A 22,496-nucleotide genomic window follows, 5' to 3' on the forward strand; every position below is an offset into this window, starting at 1 on the left:
TAGCAAAAGTGAAATGGAGCATGTGGTGGGGACAAGGGCACTGGGATTTCTAATGGTTGGTGCTCAGCTCCTCTGTGCCAGGCCCTCTTCTGCAGGGTAATGATGATGTAACCATGAAGGACAAGGTAGGAAGAAGCATAAACCTGGCTTCTTCAAACAATAGAAACCAAGACAGTCTTGCATTATTGAGACAATGGATGGCAGTCCCAACTCACACTAAATAACTAGAAAATATGTCCATTTGCTGCTGGGAATTTCCAAGACCAAGAAGAAATGGACACATTCAAGAAATAGCCCTGTGAGGCAGAGGTAGTTGATGACCTTTGGGCTTCTACCAAGCTCAATATATGGTGACCCAGAAAGTAAAACCAAGAGGCTCCCCCCAGGAGACACAGAGAAGAAATCTTTCCAACAAATGGGCCCTCAACTATGCCTTTACCATGATTACAAGGTAAAAAATATATATAGTAAATACAAGCAATGCTTAGCTTCTAGAAAAACTAAGAGAGGGGTCAAGGTTCAACAAGATAGGATGTCAGAGGAGGAAGTGAGACAGACCAGAGGCAATGGATGATGACAAAAACACACGGATGGCAACTTAGAGAATTAGAGAAGAGGATAGTGGGACAGGACACCTGCCAAGAAAACAGTGACTACTATTAACCCAAACACTGTAAGCAAGCAAAGCAAAATTAAATTTTAGCAAGTACACAGCACATCATAATAAACAGTAGCCACTATCTATGACTTCAAGATGTTCTTATACAGCATCTATTCCTACTTGATCCTATCTGCTCAATTGTGATCAAGTCTTCAAATCTGCTCGAAAGCAATTCAATGACAAAATTCAAAGTCAACACACTTTGTCATCTCTGGTTACATACATACACAGAGCTCTCAGATGTTAAGAGTGGTGGCTGGCCTAGGAATTTTCATAATCAAGTTACACAGCCCTAGTAGAACTCCTTCTGGGAATCTAAGTCAAGCTCTAAAGGCTCTAATTCTAAGTAACATGGAGAAATTAGACAAAGACATTTTCATTAGCGTGAAGCTTTAGATTTGTGGCCAAAGATTTGAAAGGAAATGCAAAATCCAATCAGACAGAATAAAATGACAATATAATGCTGCCAAGAGCTAAAGAAATGCAGAATGCAATCAAGCAGGAGAGGAAATTAGCTGCAACCTGAATAAGAATGCAGACGTATGTCTGCCCAAATCAGATGAAAAAAGAACACAAGGCTATCTACTCAGAAGACCAAGGCTGACAATCCATCTTACCTGAAGGGTATGGCCTACAAATCTGTTGTCATAGCAACTATTAGCCCCCTGTTGTCATAGTGATTATAAAATGGACTTACTGGCAGTTCTAAAAGAGCCTGGACATATGCCTCTTCAACCCCAAATCTCTGCCAGATAAACAACTGCATGGAGGCCCAGTCACCCCAACTATTAGCAAGGCAACCTCAGCTGACCTCACATAATGTATCTCCTTCCCTTAGTGCACATGTATCTTGATAACCCTGGGAAGACTTCGAATTAAATATAGAGATGCTGGAGTAAATCAAAGCAACAGTATTAATAATTTGTATTGAGTTGAGAATAATCTTTGTACATTAGGTGTCAAATTGTACGGAATGCCTGAGGACCTGCCACCTTTGGGAATGTGCCAGATTGTAACTGATTTTAGACTCATGATTGAGTCAAAGGTGAAAATATGAATGTTTTCAAACAGTATTAGAACCCTTAGAAGAACATGAAAGCCTTTCAGCTTGCTCTAGCAGGCATTTAAAGTGATTAAAAGGAGATTGGATATATTCATTTACACATGAAATTTTAATGCTTAAGGAAATGTGATTAACTTTTAAACTAAACGGATTAATGGGAAGTTAGCCTGCCCAACTTGAATTTATTGGCCACTATTTAAAGCAAACATCAAAAAAGTGTTTGTTCTTGGACTCACAGACATAGAGAACAAACTTACAGTTACCAGGGGTTGAAGGGGGTGGGAAGGGATAAATTGGGAATTCAAAAGTTGCACCTCTTGGGGAGCGATGGAAATGTTAGCGATCTTGACTATGGTAGTGGTATACATTTATTAAAATTTATCTAATTGTGTATCTGAAATATGTGTAGTTTACTGCACAGGAACCAAACCACAACAAAGATGTTTTAAAAAATTGTTCTTATTTTACCTATTACCTACTAGATTTATATAAAGAAAAACAAGTATTTTAGGTAAAATAAAGGCATAAAATAAAAATAAATCTAGTTTTCAACTTTAAGAAACCAATACTAATTAAAAGTTAATATTCATTTTTAAAGAATAATCATTTTAGTCCTTCCAAAAATAAACAAATGTTAAATAAGGGGCATTCTACAGAAAGAAAAAGAAAGAAAGAAAAGAAAGGAAAAGGAAAGAAAGAAAGAAAAAGAAAGAAAGAAAAGAAAGGAAAAGGAAAGAAAGAAAGGAAAGAAAGAAAGAAAAGAAAGAAAGAAAGAAAGAAAGAAAGAAAGAAAGAAAGAAAGAAAGAAAGAAAGAAAAAGAAAAGAAAAGAAAAGAAAAGAAAGAAAGAAAGAAAGAAAGAAGGAAAGAAAGAAAGAAAAAACTACTCTGCACTGCTCAAAAATGTCCCTGCTGTAGAAGAAAAGAAAGAAGTGTTCCAAATTAAAGAAGACCAAAGGGACATGACAATTCAATAAAATGCATGATCTGGAAGCTTCTTTTGCTAAGAATGTTTCAATTAGTAAAATCTGAATAAGGTCTGTAGATTAGGTAGTACTATGCTATTAATGTTAATTTCCCAATTTTGAAAACTGTGTGGTATTTATCTAAGAGAATTCCATTGTTTTTAGAAAATACACAGTGAAGCATTTAGGAACAAAGAGACACCATACCTGCACTTATCCTAATGGTTCTGGGGGAAAGAAAAACAGAGAAAAGAATAAAATGTTGTCATTTGAAAACTCTGGGTGAAAGGTATACAGGAATTTTTTGTAATATTCTTGCAACTTTTCTGTATGTCCAGCATTATATTTTTTAAAAGTTCAAAAAAAAGAAACACTAATATTAAAGTAATAGTTTTTTTTTTTTAAAGGCCACCCTTGGACATCAAGAATCACTCACCAACAGAGAAGCACAAAAAAAGATGATTAAAAACTGGGGAAGTAAATCTGAGGGAGTAGAATTGGACTGAATAAAACGGACAAAAGGAAAACCAGAGAACAGACTATTTAAAATACGTTAAGCTTTCCTCTACTTTGAACTGAAAGTCAGAGATATCCCCTGAGATGACCAAGAACGTGGGATGCCCACAGCAAATGCTTGCCCCAGAGTTTAACCCAACAGGGTACCTGAGGTTCAGGGTTACTCCCACCACCCCACTCCCTTCAGCAGAACTCCTCTTCTAGAAAAATCTCCCTCTAGTCCTGATACCAAGAAGAAGAAGGCAGGTCCCACGCCTGGTATCCCCTATCAACCCCAGGCAGGCCAGGACCAAAGGGCTGTGAATCACTCTCTGTAACAGGACAAAAGACCTTATTCACTGGGGAAACTTGCAGGAACAGTAGTTCTCCTGGCGTTCTCCTTGGTAATACAACCCGCCATCCCCAAGCATTCCCCACTGGTGGTGTTCCCAGTACTCAGATATCTGACTTCAAACGTGCCTGGCCCTACTCCGAGCCCATGACTAGACTGACCAACCAAATACAGCTCCACCCTGGGTTGCACCAGCCCCATCTATTAGCAAAACCTGAGCCACCCTGTGTCCTGCAAAACAGAGACTAGAGTATACAAAGAAATTTCCTAACAAGATCAATTATTAAAAATCAAAATGAACGTCAAAGGGAATTTGTAGTATCCCTTTGTGCAAATTCTTTAAAGTCACGGGAGAATTTTATTTACTCAGTATTTCAAATATTCCCATGTCTGATACCAGGAGATAGACTTTATTACCTCAAAGTGGTTATACAGTAGTAAATTTAAAATTAAGGAGGGGTGTGTGTGTGTGTGTGAGAGAGAGAGACTGAAGTATAGAAATACATCACAATTATCTTAACCTTTCATTAATTCAACAGCTGTCGACTAAGTTCATGTTATATGCATAATGGAAGTTGGGGAAAGAGGGGCTTTCAAAAACACGCAGAAATGAGGGAAAAATTCAAACATGAAAAGTGCTTTTTTAATAACTACTTAGCAAAACATTGCAATGAAATAAGTACAACCTGTCTCACTTTCAAGTCAAGAAATCGAAGAAAAAGGAGGAAAATATAGACAAATGTCAGAAAGATGTCAAATGGCACAACCAGAATTCCTAATAGAGTTGAAAAGTCCCCAGTCCAAGTCTCTGATTTGGAATAACTGGGTAATCCTGGCAAACCACCCTGCTTTTCAAGACTCGGTAGGTGAATTGAACCAGATGGCCTGTAAGGTTGCTTCCAGCCTTTAAAAAAAAAAAAAAATTCTAGAATCTGTGTGCTAGGATGTGCCCCACTGAACATACATCACGGGCCAGATGAGGATAAGAAGAGGAAAAGCCTAAAATAAAGCCATTTCAGAAAATCTTTACATCTAGTTCACACAGAAAAGGAAATGGTAATGATTCCATCAGAAAAAGTTATGAGTATTCAAATGAGGTGCTGCAAAAAAAACTCAAATAAGGAGAAGATCTCTGTTCTGTTTCTCTCGTGATTATTGAGAATAGTCACATCCTCCAGTCTCTGCAGTGCAGACAGTACTTGTGCCCTCGGTGGGAGGAAAGGCAGCGCCCTGGAGGGGCTGTCACTCTCACTCTCCTTTGTCTTTGCATCACCTCCTAAGGAACAAAGACAGTCACCAGCCCCCAATCCCTCGGTTACCTTCACCTTTTCCCAGGATTAGGTAACTCATGAAGGGCCGCTGGCCCTTGGAGAGGCATGTGTTCCAGCCATCCAGTTGCCCCACTGAGGTAACCCACCCTCCCTGGCCTGCTGGGCCTCCCAAATAACCGTCTCTGCTAACAAAAGCAGACCAGACTAGGAGGACCCTGGTTCTAAACCAAGTCCCATTGTTAACTGGCTGTGTGACCTGTAACTAGCTATCTAGCTTCGTGGGCCTCTCACCTCCTCTGAAAAACAGCGACTGACAATTGGACCTATCATCTCAAAAGAATGCACAATCAAACATGCTTTAGATATATCAAATGCCCCTTCAAATTAATAAGAAATACATACATATATATATATTATATATATATATATATTATATATATATATATAAAATCCTAGTAGGTAAAGAAGTAGATAAAAAGGCTAATCACAGAAGAAGTAAAGATGGCCAATATACAGTAAAACATGTTCATTCATAAATCAAGGAATTGAAAATAACACAACCATGAGATACTACTTCTCATCCAAAAGACTGGTGAAATTTAAAAGATCAGAGGGATGGTATAGCTCAGTGATAGAGTATCTGCCTAGGATGCACAAGGTCCTGGGTTCAATCCCCACTACCTCCATTAAAAATAAAGAAATAAATAAGCCTAATTACCACCACCCCCCAAAACAAAACCGAACAAAAAAAAAGAGTTAAAAGATCATATTAGCAAGGGTACAGGAAGATGAGTATTCTCACACATGTTGGGTGGAAAGAGAGTCTGCCATTACCTTTCTGGGGGAATTTGATGGTACCCAACAAAATATGAAACATGCACACATTTGATCTGACAAAATCTTCTGTAGTACTCTTCCAGAGAAATGTTCTCATCCATGTCAAAATCAAATATATAAAGATGTTCAATGCAGCACTGTTTATTCAAATGTCCATTAATTGGGAGATGGTTAAATAAATCACGGAACTCCTATACCATGGAATATTAAACTACCATGTAAAAGAATTAAGTAGATCTATTTATTTGTGCTGAAATGAAACATATTATGAAACTAGAACAATGCCTGGCACATAGGAGCCACTCAGTATTTGAATAAATGAATACATAGATGCCTTTTCACAGCACTTTCACATATTCTATCTTATCTAATTCTTATGGCAATCCAACTATAAGAGCCAAGCAGGAACGACTGCCCCAGTGGAGGGCAAGGAAATTAAAGTTCAAGGTGGTTATGACCTGCCCAGGATCATAAACCCCAGGCACTGGTCAGTGCTCTTTGGCGGCTGACACTCACTCTGCCTGCAGTGAGGCCAACCTGGGAGAAACTCCACGGAGAAGCACCTAGTTTACAGGCAGCTGGAGGGTCACTCAGTAATTGCTCTTTGCCTGGGAGACAGACTCATCCCTCTTTTATCAGCAAAGCCTTCTGTGAGGTGAGGCTTGGCTCTCTGGACTTCTGCTGCGGCCCATTAGGCATCTAACAACAGGTCTGAAAGGAGGTCATTCAACACCAGGTCATCATGGAACCCTTACCCCCCACCCCCACCCCCTTGCTCCTGGAAGAGAATAGAGCAGGAAGGCAAAGAGGAGCACCTGTGAAGCACCCACTACGTAGCCAGGCACGATGAACAGGAAAAAATTCATCTGAGCCTTCCTTTACAAATCACCAAGAGAAAAAGACACTGGGTGTTGTTAAGCAAAGTACAGAACATGCCTGCATCTCCACTTAATCTAGGTCAGTCGTGGCTGCAAAAGAAGTCGAGGTCACAGCGAGCTCACTCTGGTCACCCTGCTTGCCAGTGCACACGTCAGAAAGTGCGGGTCTGGGTACCACGTGGCCAGTCGAGCCACTGCTACACAGGTGCCCTGCCTCCAACAGGTGCTCACCTATTCAAGTCAGGAATGTGTATGTAAGACACAAAAGAAAAAAAAAAAATCACTGGCTGATTTGTAAAACACACACATTCTGTCCCGGACGAGGGAGAGGAAAGCGTATTCACAAATTTCAGACACTGGGAGTAACATTTCACTTTTATTCACCCCACTTTCCCATTATCAGAAAATGGTGGAAATGGTACTGTGTTTGGGCATTGTTACCTTGCAAGTTTCATCTTAATTACAGAGGCTCTTGGTAACCGTTGCTTAGTAACAAACACATCTGAAATAGACTTGTTGACTTATTATGAGATACTCTTGAAAAGACCTTAGCCCGAAATTCACTGATGGAAAAACAGCAATGGCCTGGTAAAGTAAAAATATTTTTTAAATGAAAAAGAACTCATAAACCTCAGATTTTACCAGATTCCAAAGACATTACTGAATGTCTACAGTAGTTTCATAATATTTTATGATACTTTGGTACTGATCTATTATTTTCCAAAGCACTTCAGATGCAGTTATCTGACTGAAAGGCTAACTGAAGCTCTGTAAGACAGGCCTGAGATTTAGACTTTTTAGTCAAAGCAGGATTGTCACAGAAGAGCAACAGCTTCTGGGTTTCCACAGGACTGAAATATCCTCCATGGTACAGTTCTGAACACCTTTTCTTTCAAGATTTCAGGAACTGTCTAAGGCTTCAAGTTTTCAAGTCAGTAAGAAAAAGCAAAAGAAGCTTTCCTTCAATCTTTCCAAGAATATTTCTTTAGCACCTGTCAATAAAATCCGTGATGCAAGTGGAAATGGAAATGCATTTTAGGACTCCATCCCACACACGTTCCCAAGAGCAAAACCCCAACCCTGCATGCTCTCCTCACTGAGTGCGTGACCTCCACCTGCCTCCTGACAGGACCCTGCTGTCTGCTCGCCGTTTACACCTCAGGACCTGGGCACCTTCACCCACTCTGCTCTGCTCTTACTGTCTCAGAGAAGCGGATCCCTATTTGTGCAGTACATTCCTCCTACCTCTTGTGTCTTTCTGGTATTTTCCACAGCCCCTGCTTCTGCTCAGTCTCTTTTCTTCCTTTTTTGAAAAACTTCTCGAAAGAGGAGTCTGCATTCACCAGCTTTTGTTTCTCACTTCCCACTCAATCCTCAACCACCAGCAATCTGAGTCTGCCTCAGGATTTCCTCTTCCAGTCACCATTTCTGTTGATTTGAGAAAGATTTTGATGGGGAGGAGAGTGTAGTTCAAGTGGTAGAGTGCATGCTTAGGATACACAAAGTCCTGGGTTCAATCCCCAATACTTCCTCTAAAAATAAGTAAATAAGTAAACCTAACTACTCCCCCTGCAAAAAAAATTAAATAAATTAAATTTTAAAAACAAAAAAAGAAATTTAAGACTTCAATTAAGAGCAGTGTGTCTCAGAAATGTGTTTTTCTGACATGTTTGTCTTTGTATTTGCAAAAATTCATCTAGATGTTAAATTGCTGGTTCTACCACCACACTCCTCTCAGTGCCTGCTTCACGTGGCTCTGGTGTGGACTCTTAGTTCAGCCTCTAACCTCCTAGTCTCCTGTTCTACTGGAAGACATCCCAGGCTGCCAAAATTTTCTTCCTAAAGACTTTCCTCATCTGATGAACATTCACCTCTGCTCAAAACCCATCTTGGCTCTCCCGGTCCTCCAGCACCGGCTCCTCCAGTCTTCTCACTTCTCTCTGCTATTTAAGTCCACTCCACCCTAACCCTTCTGCCCAGGGAGTCCCTCAAATTTGCCACAGTTGAAGCCTACACCCCTATGATGAGAAGAATGAGCCTCCACTGAGGCAGGAAAGAGAACATCGGCTCAGTGGACACCTGTCCAGGGCATTCCATCTGGTCGCCCAGCACATCACAAGTCACCTCACCAGCCTGCTCCACTCATGTGCTGGGGCTGCCTGGCCCCACCGGCATTTGAACTTGAGGACATGGGTCTAAGCCTTTCTACTGGCCTTCCTGTAGCCAAAGTCACTTATTCATCGATTTCTTCATCGAACAAATACCTATCAAGCGGCAAAACGTATCCATGTGACAGGCATGGTTTGTAGGCAGTGGTGACGCAGTAACAGAAAACAGTGACACTCTCCCTCATCTCACAGAGCTCCTAGAATAAAGCGTTATTCAAATAAGTATAAAGTCAGTGCTAAGAAGAAAGATACATGGCTTTAAACATGTACAGTAGTGAGACCAGCCAAATCAGACAGGACATCCCTGTGAAGAGATGAGAGCCAAAGCAGAAAAAGGCACCAGCTAAGCAAAGTGATGTGGGGGCAGGCAGAGGTGAGGAAGGTGGCGCTCCGGGAAAAGGAACAGCGCGTGGTAAAGGGGCTGCTCCTTTGCAAATTCTTTACACTGTCTACAGTCATCCCTCAGACTTCAAGGAGGACTGTTCCGAGACTTGTTGTGAAGACCAAAACTCACGGATGGTCAAGTCCCAAGGCCGCGACCCCAACTCCCAACACATTCACACACAGGAGCCACAGTCGGATGCATCCTCAGAGGTTCAGCCCACAGGGATGGAGGGAGCGCTGTACTCATCACTGGAGCCTGCCAGCCTGCAAAGTTACACTTCTTTTTCAGCATGTCATGCTGACTTCTAAACAAAGTTGTTTAGAAAGACTTAACACTGAAACAACAGGGCCTAGGTTTTAAAACACATATTTACAAAAATATTTTTCTACATCTCGATACCCAAGTTTTATTCACAGCTTGCATCTTTTTTTTTAATTGAAGTACAATCAGTTACAATGTGTCAATTTCTGGTGTCCAGCACCATGTCTCAGTCATGCATATACATACATATATTCGTTCTCATATTCTTTTTCATTAAAGGTTATTACAAGATATTGAACATAGTTTCCTGTGCTATACTGAAGAAACTTTTTTTTAATCTATCCTTATATATAGTGGCCAACATTTGTAAAAAAAAAAAAATGGAACGCTTCATGAATTTGCATGTCATCCTTGTGCAGGGGCCGTGCTAATCTTCTCTGTATCATTCCAGTTTTAGTATCTGTACTGTCGAAGCGAGCGCTTGCATCTTTTTTAAACTAAGGATTTATATCAGAGTATTGTAAGCATTCCCTTCTCTTCCACTTCCTGACAAATTCCACTCAAAACAGCTGGGGCCATAAATTTTAATTTGCCATTTCCTCCAAAAAAAGTCACTTTGATGTAAAATAACTTTGCCTTCCTGCTAATATTTTATAAGGAATTAAAACTGAAATGATGGACTAAGAGTCCCCCCAGTTTGGCTCCATCCACAGACCTACACAACAACAGTATGTGGGGAAAAAGTCAGTCATGAATTCTGGAGAACATTCAACGTGTCTCCAAACATTTGCACTGCCAAGAAACAAAACGAGTGGGGATGTTTTTGGCAAGTGTAAAAATGAGATGTGAAAACTTCAGAACAATGATCTGTGTATATCCATTGGGTTCAAGAGACAGTCATGATGTGCTCCCAATTAACCTTCATAGCAACCACTGTTTGTACACCTTCTGCACAAAAATCACCACCGAAGCCAACGGTGCTGGCAGACCACTTTAAGGCATTTATTATGAGTCCACAAAATGAAAACTTTCTTCAAATGTTTTCCTAGGTGCCTTAATTGTACAGGAAAATTAACTGGAAGTAGAACCGTGCCAACCTTGAGCTGCAGAACAAGGTTGCATTGTCAAAATGCGTACACAGCCAACATGGTACTCTGCGTTCAAGAGAGGTGACAGGAACGTTTCTTCGGCCAAGCCGAGGGAAATTAATGACCACCACTCAGAAATACCTGGTCTGTGAGGGCAATGCCCTCAGCCCCGACTGTCACGGGAGGGCAAGACAGAGGAGGATGGAATGAAGAAGGGCAAAGAAAGGAAGGAGGTCCTCATCTGCTGGGAAATCAACAAGACTCGATCATTCTACAGGATTTTTCTAAACTAGCCTAGACCTGCAGTACATTTGGGAAATAAATATCTATTTTTGCACATAAAATAATGCCCACAAATATCCACCCCACTTAAGTCAAAAGTAGTACTTAGTCACTGATGAAAACAGAAACCCCCTCCCTCCCACCCCATGCTGTCCCCTTCCTCAGACCCTCATTGTCCTGGCAACTTCTCAGGATAAAACTCCCTTAAGGATTGGGGCCTCATGAAAACTCTGGGTTCATTTTTATGATAAAATACACTCTTGTTTACACTAAAGGTGATACCAATACACCCAGTATGGGACTGTCCCTCTGGCATATACACACCAAAAAAAGCCTTTGGGGGGTCCGTTTGTACATTATTTCCACAATAGCCAGTATGATCCTGTTAAAAACTTCAGTCACACATCACGTTACTCTTCTGCTCACCCCGTAGCCTCCCCCCAAGTTTTGCTCAAATCATAAGAACTAGATTTCCCTGACCAACAGATTCCTAATTGCAAACCATTCTGCAACCACCATTGACAAATATCCAGCATGAATCCAGAACAGAAAAATTCAAAAAGAGAAAGAAAAGCATGTCATGTCATCCAGACATTTCACTAGCCTGGCCAAGTGTAGATTGGGTAATATATTTGGTTCTAGACACAAAACTCTATGCAGAACAGAAATCTGACTTCCTGTTTGGAGGGGATAAGGAGACATGCATCAAGTTCTAATCCAGGAACTCAATGACTACGAATCTTTTCCTATTTATTCTGCTAAAGTAAAAAGGGACTTCAAAAAAAATTCTGCATCCACTTCCTTGTTTGTAACAACACAGATAGTGGAGTAATCCAACAGCAGCACCTCCTTTCGTACTTAGAACCAAAGTCTTGGTCTCCTTAGTCTCAACCTCCCTTGCCATCCTTTGCAGATTTCTCTGGCCTCGAATCCCAGATCTCTGATCGGCCAGTCCCAAACTGTTACCCCACACCATGGGCCCTCTGTCTCATAAATGTGCACTGATAATGGGGACAGGTAGCAGGTGCAGGTCAGGCTCTTCACATGCACTGTCTCATGTAAAATCTCCCAACAGCTCCAGGTGGTAGGTGCTTTTATTATCCTCATTCTACACATAAGGACCCTGAGGTTGGAGAGATGAAGTGACTTTCTGATTGAGTCCAGAGCTCAGACTGAAATGTCCTACTTCAAAGCCTGGGCTCTGAATGACTGCACCATACGGCAAGGTTACAAAGGCTAATGTGTTGCAAATTGACTTCTCAAAAGTACCGTAGTCTTCCCTTATCTGTCATTTCACTTGCCACAGTTTCAGTTACCTATGGTCAACCCAAGTCCAAAAATAATAAATGAAAAATTCCAGAAGTAGGGGAGGGTATAGCTCAAGGAGTAGAGTGCATGCTTAGCATGCATGAGGTCCTGGGTTCAATTCCCACTACCTCCTCTAAAAAATAAAAATAAAAAACCAATCTAATCCACCCCTGCCAAAACAAAATAATAAAATAACACAATAATAAATAAATAAAATTTTTAAAAATTCCAGAAGTAAACAATTTGTAATGTTTTAAATTTTGCGCCATTCTGAAGACCCTGATGAAATCCTGAGCCACCTGGTCTCACCCACCCAGGACATGAAGGACCCCTCTGTCCAGTGTGTTCCATCCATTAGTCAGTCACTCAGCAGTCCTCTGGGTTGTCAGATTGACCATCACGGTGTCACTGTGCTTGTGTTCAAGTGACCCTTCTTCCACTTAATGACAGCCCCCAAAGTGCAAGAGTCACCATGCTGGCAATTTGAATACACCAGAGAGAAGCAGTACAGGGCTCCCTCTAAGTGAAAAGGTGAACGTTCTCAACTTAATAAGGAAAGGGGAAAAAATCATATGCTGAGGCTGCGAAGATCCACGGCAAGAACGAATCTTCTATCCGTGAAATTACGAAGAAAAAAAAAAAAGAAATTTGTGCTAGTTTTCCTGTCGCCCCTCAAATTGCAAAAAAATTAGGGCCACAGTGGGTAATAAAAGCTTAGCTTAGAGGGAAAAGGCATTAGATTTGTAGAGTAAGATATTCTGAGAGAGAGAGCAAAAGACCACATTCACATAACTTTTACTACATTGTATTATAATTGTTCTATTTTGTATTAGTTATTATTGTTAATCTCTTACTGCACCTAATTCATAAATAAAACTTTATCATAAGTGTGTACATGTAGGAAAAAACACAGTATATACAGAGTCCAGTACACCTTGAGGTTTCACGCATCCTCTGGGGGTCCTAGGATCTACCCCCCAGGATGAGGGCAGACTACTGTAGACAGGGAAATAAAATGCCAGTCTTCACAGTGTAAAAGGAAGATGCAGGGCTGTGTTTATATTTGTTAAATGATTTAAGTGTAATAAGGCCACATAAAATAGAACTGGCAAAATAGGAAAGTTCATCATGAACAATACATGACATATTTTTCAGAAATGCTTCACCTTCCTCAGTGTTTTTAAGAAATGTTTGCTAAATACTGACTTAACAAAAAGAACCATTCCCCAGCTCAGAAGAGAATGCTTTATAGTATTAATACCACACAGAAAATAAATACTCTTTAAGGCAAACACTAACGTCAGACTTAGAAAGTAAGCCACCACGTAAATGAGCTGTAACATTAAGTCTTCCTCTGCTGCACTCCTGGGCCTGCACACCACCTGTACGTTCAGAAACTCGTAATATAAAACAGAGTATGAAAAAAAAAAACCACTACAACACTCAACACGATTCAGAATGTTAAAGAGATGAAGTATGTGCATTTTCCTCAACAATATCATAAAATAAGTCTTCAATATTTTCACCATGAGGTTTTTCTTTTTACTTTTTTAAAACTTAAGCTTAAAGCTAACAAAAAAACAAACAAAAAAAAGAATGTCCCTCTCAAACTCCCCTTCAAAATCTCAGTCTTACAGAAAATCTAAAACAATTTGAAAAGGCATTCCAATTTGAAAAATACACTTTTGGAAAAGAGTGCTTTTGAGATCGACAAGTACTGTGCCCATAAAAATTTAACACTTCAGCTTTAAAATTCACACTCGAAACCCAGGTAATTGCTGCGTTGCTAAGGCTCAAACAATTGCTACACTTGAAGAGGACACTAGAGCAGCAGAAGGGGTAAAGCATTGCCCAGTTCTACGAAGAAGAGAGACTGGACAAGAGACACTTGGAAAAGCAAGTCGGGGTCATGAAAGGTCCCGCTGGTGGAGGGCTGCACTGTGATCATGATAAACACTCATCTCCTCTTCCTCCCGTGATCAGTCCCTCTGCAGAGACAAGCCCCACTGCATGAGGACAGAGGCGGCCGGTCTCCAGGCCACCTGCCTTTCTGACCCTCAAAAGCCAGATGGGTCACCACACTAGTCTCAGGCCAGGCCCAGAAATCCTCTTTGGGGTCAAAGGTTTTTAGAAAAATGAGAAAGGTCCGTCACACCTCAAGGCTGACTTTCTGGCCACTCAACTGGTAGAAACAGAAAGGACCAGCAGAAACTATAAGAAAAAAGAGCCACCGAGAGGCATCCCTTTACTTCAGGGAGGAGGAAAGATACTAGTGTCACTGGAAAAAGGCAGCTCAGTCCTTTCTTTAAAGGCCATAAGAGCTTTAGGATTTGGCATCTGGTGGAGTGGGTTGTAAGCACGTGCACAAAGCAGCACGTATAAATATACGGAGAGTTATCGAAAAATTAATTCAGGATAGAAACATAAACAGGACTTGGGAGGCCCTGAGAGTCAAGATCTGATTACAAGGGGGGAAAAGGAGGTGTTTAGGATTTATTTTCACAGTCAGCGGGTGAGGGTGGAGGAGCGATGCTGTTTTTCAAAATGCACATGAACTCCGTGGTGGATAAGATTTCTATCTGGTAATAAAGTTCACCTGGGAGAATAGGTTACCCAGGACGCACGTCTATGAAAACAAAGCAGGACCCACACAAGGTTCCTCACGGGCCCCCCTGCGCTGCAGGCATGTATGTGAGGAGCCCAGCTCTTCTACACAAATGGCAATGTTGCAAAAGTCAGTCTACGCAACCACCTCTTGCCACACAGATAAAAGTCTTCACCACTTAACAAAATGATAAAAGAAGTTTTTAGAGTGAAGCCATCTCAGGAAGTGTCACGGTCAATCATTAAATTCTGAAGTGGAAATATAAATCCTAAAATGCAGGAATATCGCAATGATAAATCTCCACACCCGAATCTTTCAAATGAATGAAAACGTTAAGTTGCAGTCAGGAGATTTTTTTTCCCTCCTTTTCAAAATAAAATGATAAGAATACTGTCACTGCCTATGAAATTTTAAACTGTATTTCTTCTGGCCTTTTCCATTTGAAACTGAAATTCATTTCCCTATAAATATTTTAATGCCATTCTCCTGTGAGCAGGAACCATCCATCAGAGAACAATTCATAATTGTTTCATAGGCTTGCAATGCACACGATGTCACAGAGTAAAGGTCCTGAGTGGACTAGAAAGTGGTTATCATACCTTTAAAATAAGACTGAGGGTGAGGGTATAGCTCAGTGGTAGAGTGTGTGCTTAGCATGCACGAGATCCTGGGTTCAATCCCCAGTACCTCTGTTAAAAATAAATAAGTAAACCTAAGTACCTCCCTACCCTCAAAAAAAAAAAAAAAAAAGAAAGACAGAAAGAGAAAGAAAAGAAGAATATGGCATCAGACAGATACTGTGGCCAAGATGTAGTAATTCAAATGCAGATTAAACCAGTGCCTCCATGGTAGGAGGACAGGAGATGCGCTCACCATAAATTTCATTTATGAAAATTAAGAGCATTGAATACCTTTTTCAAAAAATGCAAAGTGTACTATGTATTTCCCTTCTTCTATACCATAAAAATAAATCAGGCTAATTTTGCTTTGCTTGACTTTTATTAATGAATCTGTTAAGATTCAAATCCCTTAAAAAAGATAAATTCAAGTCCTAACCCGCAGGACCTCAGAATGTGGCCTCATGTACAGACAGGGTCTTTACAGAGGGAATCAAGTGAAAGCAGGGCCATCGGGGCGAGCCCTGATCCAACATGACTGGTCCTGACAAAAAGGAGAAACTCAGCCACAGAAGCACATGGGGAGTGTGCTATGAAGAAACACACGGAGAAGACAGCCGCCTCTAAGCCAAGGAGGGTGGTCCAGGACAGATCCTGCCCTCACACACACCCCCAGTCCCCAAAAACCCAACCCCGTGGACACCCTGATTTCAGATTTGTAGTCCCCACAACTGCGACACAATGCATTTCTGTTATTTAAGCCCCCAGTTTGCGGTTCTCTGTCCGGCAGGCCTAGCAACTGACACAGAAGCCACGAGGATGTTTTCTTCTGAGCCTCACACACTGCCTCGGGACTGATCCGCAGGAGAATTCTGCCAGGAATTAGTGTCACATTTATTAGGCTGTGACTCCTACAATCTGTCTCTCCTTCCGCTTTCTAAAACGTGGAATATTTTCCCATCTCCAAAACTCCCAAAGCTCTCTTCTGCAGACACTTTCTCACCGCGAAGAGGCAGTAAGGAGTGTAACTAACGCTTAGACAGTATTGGGTCTGAGTCAACCATTAACATTCATCTCTCTTCCTCCCAGTCCCAGAAGAGGCAGTAAGTTCTTACTGTCACCAGCCTCATGTGGCCAACAGGCCAACAACATCATTTTACAGGTGAGGAAAGGGAGGCACAGCCAGGCAAAGTAAGTAACCCAGCTGATGACCAGAGTCCGTTCTCTCTCTCTTTTTTTTTAACCACTCCTTTTTTTATTGAAGTCTAGTTGATTTAGAATATTGTGTTAGTTTCAGGTGTACAGCAAAGTGATCCAGTTATATATATTTATATATCTTCAGATTATTCTCCACTACAGGTTATTACAAGATATTGACTATTATTCCCCATGCTATATGGTAAATCCCTGTTGATTATCTAATTTATATATAGTAGTGCAGATGTTAATCCCAAACCTGGAGTCCATTCTCTTAAATTTCTCCACCACCATCCTAACCATCACACATTCAGGGCCAGGGCTCTGAGCCCTCAGCTCCAGGACCACATCTGCAGGGCCTTCTCTGGACCTAAGATGACATTCATCTGGATCCAGAGATGATCCGAACTTCATCCATTACCATGAAGAATGGCTTGACATCTTCTTACTCTCGGGTCTCCTAGCCTCTACTTCTTAATGATGTTTGTGGGTCTTTTCCAGTTTTAAACATCTTCTTCTTGGCTGAAAGGATGAACCCTGACAAGGAGCTGAATAACTCTACTTTTTTCTTCGTCATCTGTTATTACCCCAGCATCGTCCCCAAGCCACGGTTCAGCTTTTTCTCTCAGAACATAAGTGCTTTTAAAGCTCTTCTGTCTCTAGAATTTTTCATGAGCCATTGCTCACGGTGACCCTAGGCTTTCGTGATCCTAGTCTTCTTGTGTGTGCATTTCTGAAATCTCAGTTTCCCACCTTTTAAACTGTGTGTCATCCTAACTGGAGCTGGGAAGGCTCCAGGGGGTGGTGCCCTATATTGGTCTTTTTTGTCTTTTGGGTTTTAAGACACATTCCTCATTTTCTCCCTCACTGGAGTAATTAACATGTCTTCATGTTTCAAAGTCTTCGATCTCACAGACCCACCTTTCTTTCTTTTTTTTTTTTTTTTTTCTTCTTTCATTGATTCAGTGAATCTTTATTAAAGGCTGACTATGAGCCAAGGACCATTCTAGTCCCCAGGTCCCCAGGGGGAAGGGAACTCTATGTGGCTCCCACCTCACAGAGTGTCTCAGAACCTAGGGTTCCCTGAACACACACGCCCCCTCTCGCTTCTCACACACCGTGAACAGGCTTCCTGAAGCCTGGGATGTGGTGGGACCAGCAATCCCTCCTTTCACGCCAATGAACTTCAAGATAAGAGAGCACTGGCTCCAAAGTCCTCACAATCACCACATCTCCAACCCGCACTTCCTTAGTTTCCACGGTAAGTCTGAAGCACCTTGAAAACAGTGAAACTATAAACAAACGCAGAGCAAAAAAATGAACTGATATTCTTTCTTCAACTTCCAGTATCTGTCTCAGTAAAGCCTCCCTTTACACTACATCCTGCCTCTGTGCCAAAGTGTAAGTCTGTTGAGAAAGCATCAGTTACCTTCCCATCTGGACCGGTGGCCCCCTAGTCCACCTCATCACAGTTTCTCCTTCATTTCATCCTCATCCAAGTGTTCTCCATCATTTCTTCACCTCCCAGCTTCTTGCCTTCTACACAGGGACTCACCTATTAGAACTGCTTCTCTTTTCGCACAGCAAGCCCTGCCGCCTCCACGACTGAGTTATCACTCTGTCCCAGCCACACACTGGCCATATCTCTGGATCTTACGAACCATCATTAGTGTCCATCCTTCAGCGCAGACGGGCAAGATCATCCACATTCCCCTGCTGGTCTCTCTGGGAAGGACTGGATCCTTCCTCCATCCTCCATTCAGGTTCTTCTACTTTTCTTTTCTCTTGTTCAACAGACTGTTGTTTAAACCCAAGAGGGAGAATTGTTTCATAACTGTCTTTGTGTCCCTCAGAATTTTGTACACGATTGCCTTGTATCTGATATGGGTTCTGCAAATACTGGTTTGGAGGGGAGGCTACAGCTCAAGGGGTGGGGCGCATGCTCAGCATGCACAGCGTTCTGGGTTCAATCCCTGGCACCTCCTCTAAAAATAAACAAATAAACGTAATTACCTCCTCCCTCCCCCCCAAAAAAGAAAAGCAAAACAAATTTAAAATAACCTCACAACCTGGTTTGACTGAATTGCTCAAGCATATTGTGAGGTCCCATGTTTATATCCTCTAAATGAAGACATCCCCTGCCAGAAAACCTAAAGCAATAATGATAAACACTAAACTGAATATAGATTCTTTATCCTCAAAGAGAATAAAATGGGGAGGGGACACCAAACTGTAGACTTCCACAAACCCCTCCCTTAGAGTGAACATGACACACAGGGTCCCAGCACCACCTCCCCAGCCCTCCCTCTGGGTCGAAGTAGAAAAACCATAAACTTGGACACAGCGGGTGTCTGATGCACCCCAGGTTGGGTGTGTTTGATTCTAGAAATAAGTGGCAAATGTAGGCAAAGATTTACCCGAAGAGACCTGGAGAGAAAAAAATGACAGTTTCTACACACTGAGAACTCATAGGTATAAGGTGCTGTGCTGAATTCTTCAAAAAGATCAAGCTTGACAACCACTGCCTCCCACCTACAGATGAGGACAGAGGAGGACATGTGACCAGGAACTGCTGAGTAATGCTCCCCAGGGTTGGGGTGTGAACTCAGGCTGCGGGGCTCCACAATTGCTACAGTCTGTGCTACGCTGCCTCTTCAAAATCATCATTAACCTTTCCTCTTCTTTATTTTTTAACTTTTTTTAATTTTTATACAACTTTCCATTTACAGCTATTACAAAATGTCGGGCACATTCCCCACGATGTACAACACATCCTTGAGCCTGTCTCACACCCAGTAGTTTGTATACTCAGGTCTTTCCTTTATGTTACCACCTGTTTTCTCCTACCAGGGAACTGAACTTTAAATCCTGAGGAGCAATCTCTCCTGACCCACCAGCCTACACCAGAGAAAGATGCCAGCATGAGGAGGCTTACTGTCCAATGAGGGACTGCCGCATCCCATGCCACATAAATGTGCTTTTAGAGTCAGTCTAAAAGTCGTGTCTATTCAGAGCTCGTACGTACCCATCACTGCAGAAAGAAAAGACACAAACTGCTTTTCTTTCAACATCTGTCAAACTGCCATCACTTCCTGGGTAGCAGCCCCTGTGTACAAGTGACAGGTGCTTTCACTGAGCCCTCAGGTCCATGTGACACAGGAGACACACAAATAAACCAGCTTCTTGACTCCTGGCCAAGCAAACCTGACGTTACGTAACTACCATTGGAAAAAAAAAAAAAAAAAAAAGACCACAGAGGCAAACCCTCTAAACAGGATTTTCCTTCTTTAGCAGCCTCTGAGGAAGAATTGTTCCAATGTGGTGTTTCTATTCCTGACAGGAATAACCCTTAATTATTATGTGCCTTAAGCATCTAGATGTGTTAAAATAGAATTTCAGTTAATGTTAAGAAAATCGGAGACCTACGTCAGTGGCAAAAGAGATTTTAAACACAGAAAGAGAGAGAAAGGGAGAGGGCACGCCTGGCACGGGGACTGGGGAGGGGGAGGGGACAGCACAGTTTCCGCTGAGCCATTTGTGAAGTTCTGGAAATCTGGGAGAAAAGATAGCACTGAAGAAAGACACTTAAAAAAAAAAAAAAAGTTAAATTCTTCCATAAGAGAATGCAAAAGACTTTTCCTTTATCAGGGATTAATACATTAATCTCCAATTACATTTTGTTTCAGGAGATAAATAAATCATGCTTATTTCCAGGAAAAAAATATACAGCTATGCCAGCGAATGTCTACACGGCCTGATGTCTAACACACAGGATCCACTCCGAAGACTTCGGGAAAACACAGTCGCAGGAAAGAGATTTTACCAACTACCTCTGCAGACATCATTCTTGTCATCTTTCGTTTGGCTACATGTCAGTGACCAATAATCTAGCTATAAATTTCAATATTTCACCGAAACAGAGGAGTGGTAGCTACTGTTCATGTGTCTTATCCGTCTGAGCAAGGCCAACTCCACAGGGGTCACCACATGGATGCTCATGGAAGGAAAGCCTGTTCGCTCCGGTTGAGTCTGCTCTCAGCGAGGAGTGCCTGAGGCTTGGCTATCCCGCTCAGGCCCCCCAGGGGGCTCACTGCACCCCCAACAAGGCCAGCAGGGCAATGTGCTCCACGGCAGGGACACTCCCCAAGCACACAGTAGGTGCTAAAGTATACAAAGGCGATTGGGACCATGCCCACCCTCAGGAATGTAATTTGCCAATAGGAAAGACTTGCTTATTTATAAAAAATCAAATCTAGACAGTTCTATCAAGGGTCCGTCCACAAACAGGTCCTCCCACCACCTCCTGTGTGTGCAGGCAGCGAACCATCCTGATGCCTTAACCAACTTCTATCGATCAACTAGGTAGATACGGTGGGCTTTAGATCATCATTCTTGTCATAACTGGATAGAAAGGGTCATGATACGAAAGAGCAAAACTGTCCTGAAAGTTCAAACAGGACATCCCATGAGGACTCCGAGAAGTACGCCTGTTGTATAATAAAGAATCTGACTAGCATTTGTCCCTGGTTCCTGGGACATACTCTAAATAGTTGGAATTTCCTGAGCAACTGGAAATATCTTTGATATTCATGAGTCCCTGGGTCCATACCTGAGTTATACTAATGAGATGCTCGCGCTGGAGCTGGCCACTCCACAGATCCTGTGATTAGAGGCTTGGGGGTCTGAGCAGGGTGAAATGAGTGGACCTCATCCAGGGAGGGGAGCAAAGCTGGAGGACGAATAACCACACAGCCAAAGAGTCATCATGCCTGCACAGTGAAACCCACTGAAAACTCTGGACATCAAAGCTCCAGATTTGGTGGAGATCTCTGGTTTGTCAATGCATGGATGCATCCAGAGAGACACATCCTGATTCCACAGGGTGAAGGCAGGAAAGCTCCATGTCCAAGACCCTCCCAGACCTCGCCCTACGTGTCTCCTTATTTGACTGGTCCTGCCTCTCATCCTGTATGATAAAACAATCATCTTAAACATAGAACTTTCCTGAGTTCTGTGATTCATTCTAGCAAACTGTCAAATCTGAAAGGGATGTGGGACACCCCCCCACCGCCCCCAAATTTGTAGCTAGCTGCTCAGAAGTGTGGTCAGCCTAGGGCTGCATGAACCTGCAGTGGCGTCTGAAGTAACAGCTGCCTTGTTGGGGACTGCAAGCTTCACTTAGGGAGCTGATGCTAATTCCGGGTGGTGAGCATCAGAATTGCACTGCAGCATTGCAACACCCATTCTCAATTCCTGAAACACAGGCCAGAAATAATCCCTTTAAGAAGCAAAGCTCTTGCAGCTGACTTGACTTCCCCCACCCCCAGCCCAGCTCCAACCCCAGGCTGAGAACTTCCACGGTCCAGTCTCAGCAGGAAACCACCTTGAGTGGGCAGGCAGACGCAGTTCCAGAACAAGGCAGGCTTTCGGGTCGGTGATATAATTGAGGTATAAAAACTGCAATGGTCACACAAAGAGGGAGTCCAGTAATTGACTGAGAGACTCAGAATGGCTTCACAAAGGCTACCACAGCTGTGTGCCTTTCAACTTTAAAACAGGGGAGGGCAGGAGGGCATGAGAACAGCATGAGAAAAGGGTCAAATCACTGTGTCAAGCTTTGTAACGATGAAAATCCTACCTGACTTTTATTACCTCCTTCCTATGTGCCTGAAACTGTGACTAAACTTATTATCTGGATAACCCAATGAATCCTGAATCCTATGAGGGAGCTTCTACTATCATACCCATTTTACAGGTGTGGATACTGAGACTTCGTCCAAGAAACTGGATGAAGGCATCAGAGCTGGCTTTTCAGTGTAGCTGGAGAGGAGGAGGGTGAAAGGATGTGGATAAAGTGTGAAAAGCCCTGGGTATCAGAAACCCAATTTTTTTTTCCTGCAGGCAGTGGGGAGCCACCAGAGGTGTGCATACGAGGGAATAATATGACCAGAACCGTGGTTTCAAAAGATAAACCATGGTAGCAGGAAAAGCATTCAAAACAGAGAGACCAGGTAAAGGACGGCAGTTGGATCACCAGCCAAATATGATGGGAACCGGAAACAGG

At 42.2% G+C, this 22,496-nt stretch overlaps 1 protein-coding gene and 1 non-coding gene across 3 annotated transcripts in view; both read right to left on the reverse strand.

The window, feature by feature from the left end:
* Positions 1-22,496, reverse strand: part of NEBL (nebulette) — a 310,537-nt gene that overhangs the window by 278,474 nt on the left and 9,567 nt on the right. The window lies entirely within an intron of this gene.
* On the reverse strand, positions 9,710-9,816 carry LOC116661641. The gene has a single exon (XR_004317593.1). It is a non-coding gene; the product is annotated as a U6 spliceosomal RNA (small nuclear RNA).

This window comes from Camelus ferus, chromosome 35, assembly GCF_009834535.1.
Source record: "Camelus ferus isolate YT-003-E chromosome 35, BCGSAC_Cfer_1.0, whole genome shotgun sequence".
Lineage (NCBI taxonomy): Eukaryota > Metazoa > Chordata > Mammalia > Artiodactyla > Camelidae > Camelus > Camelus ferus.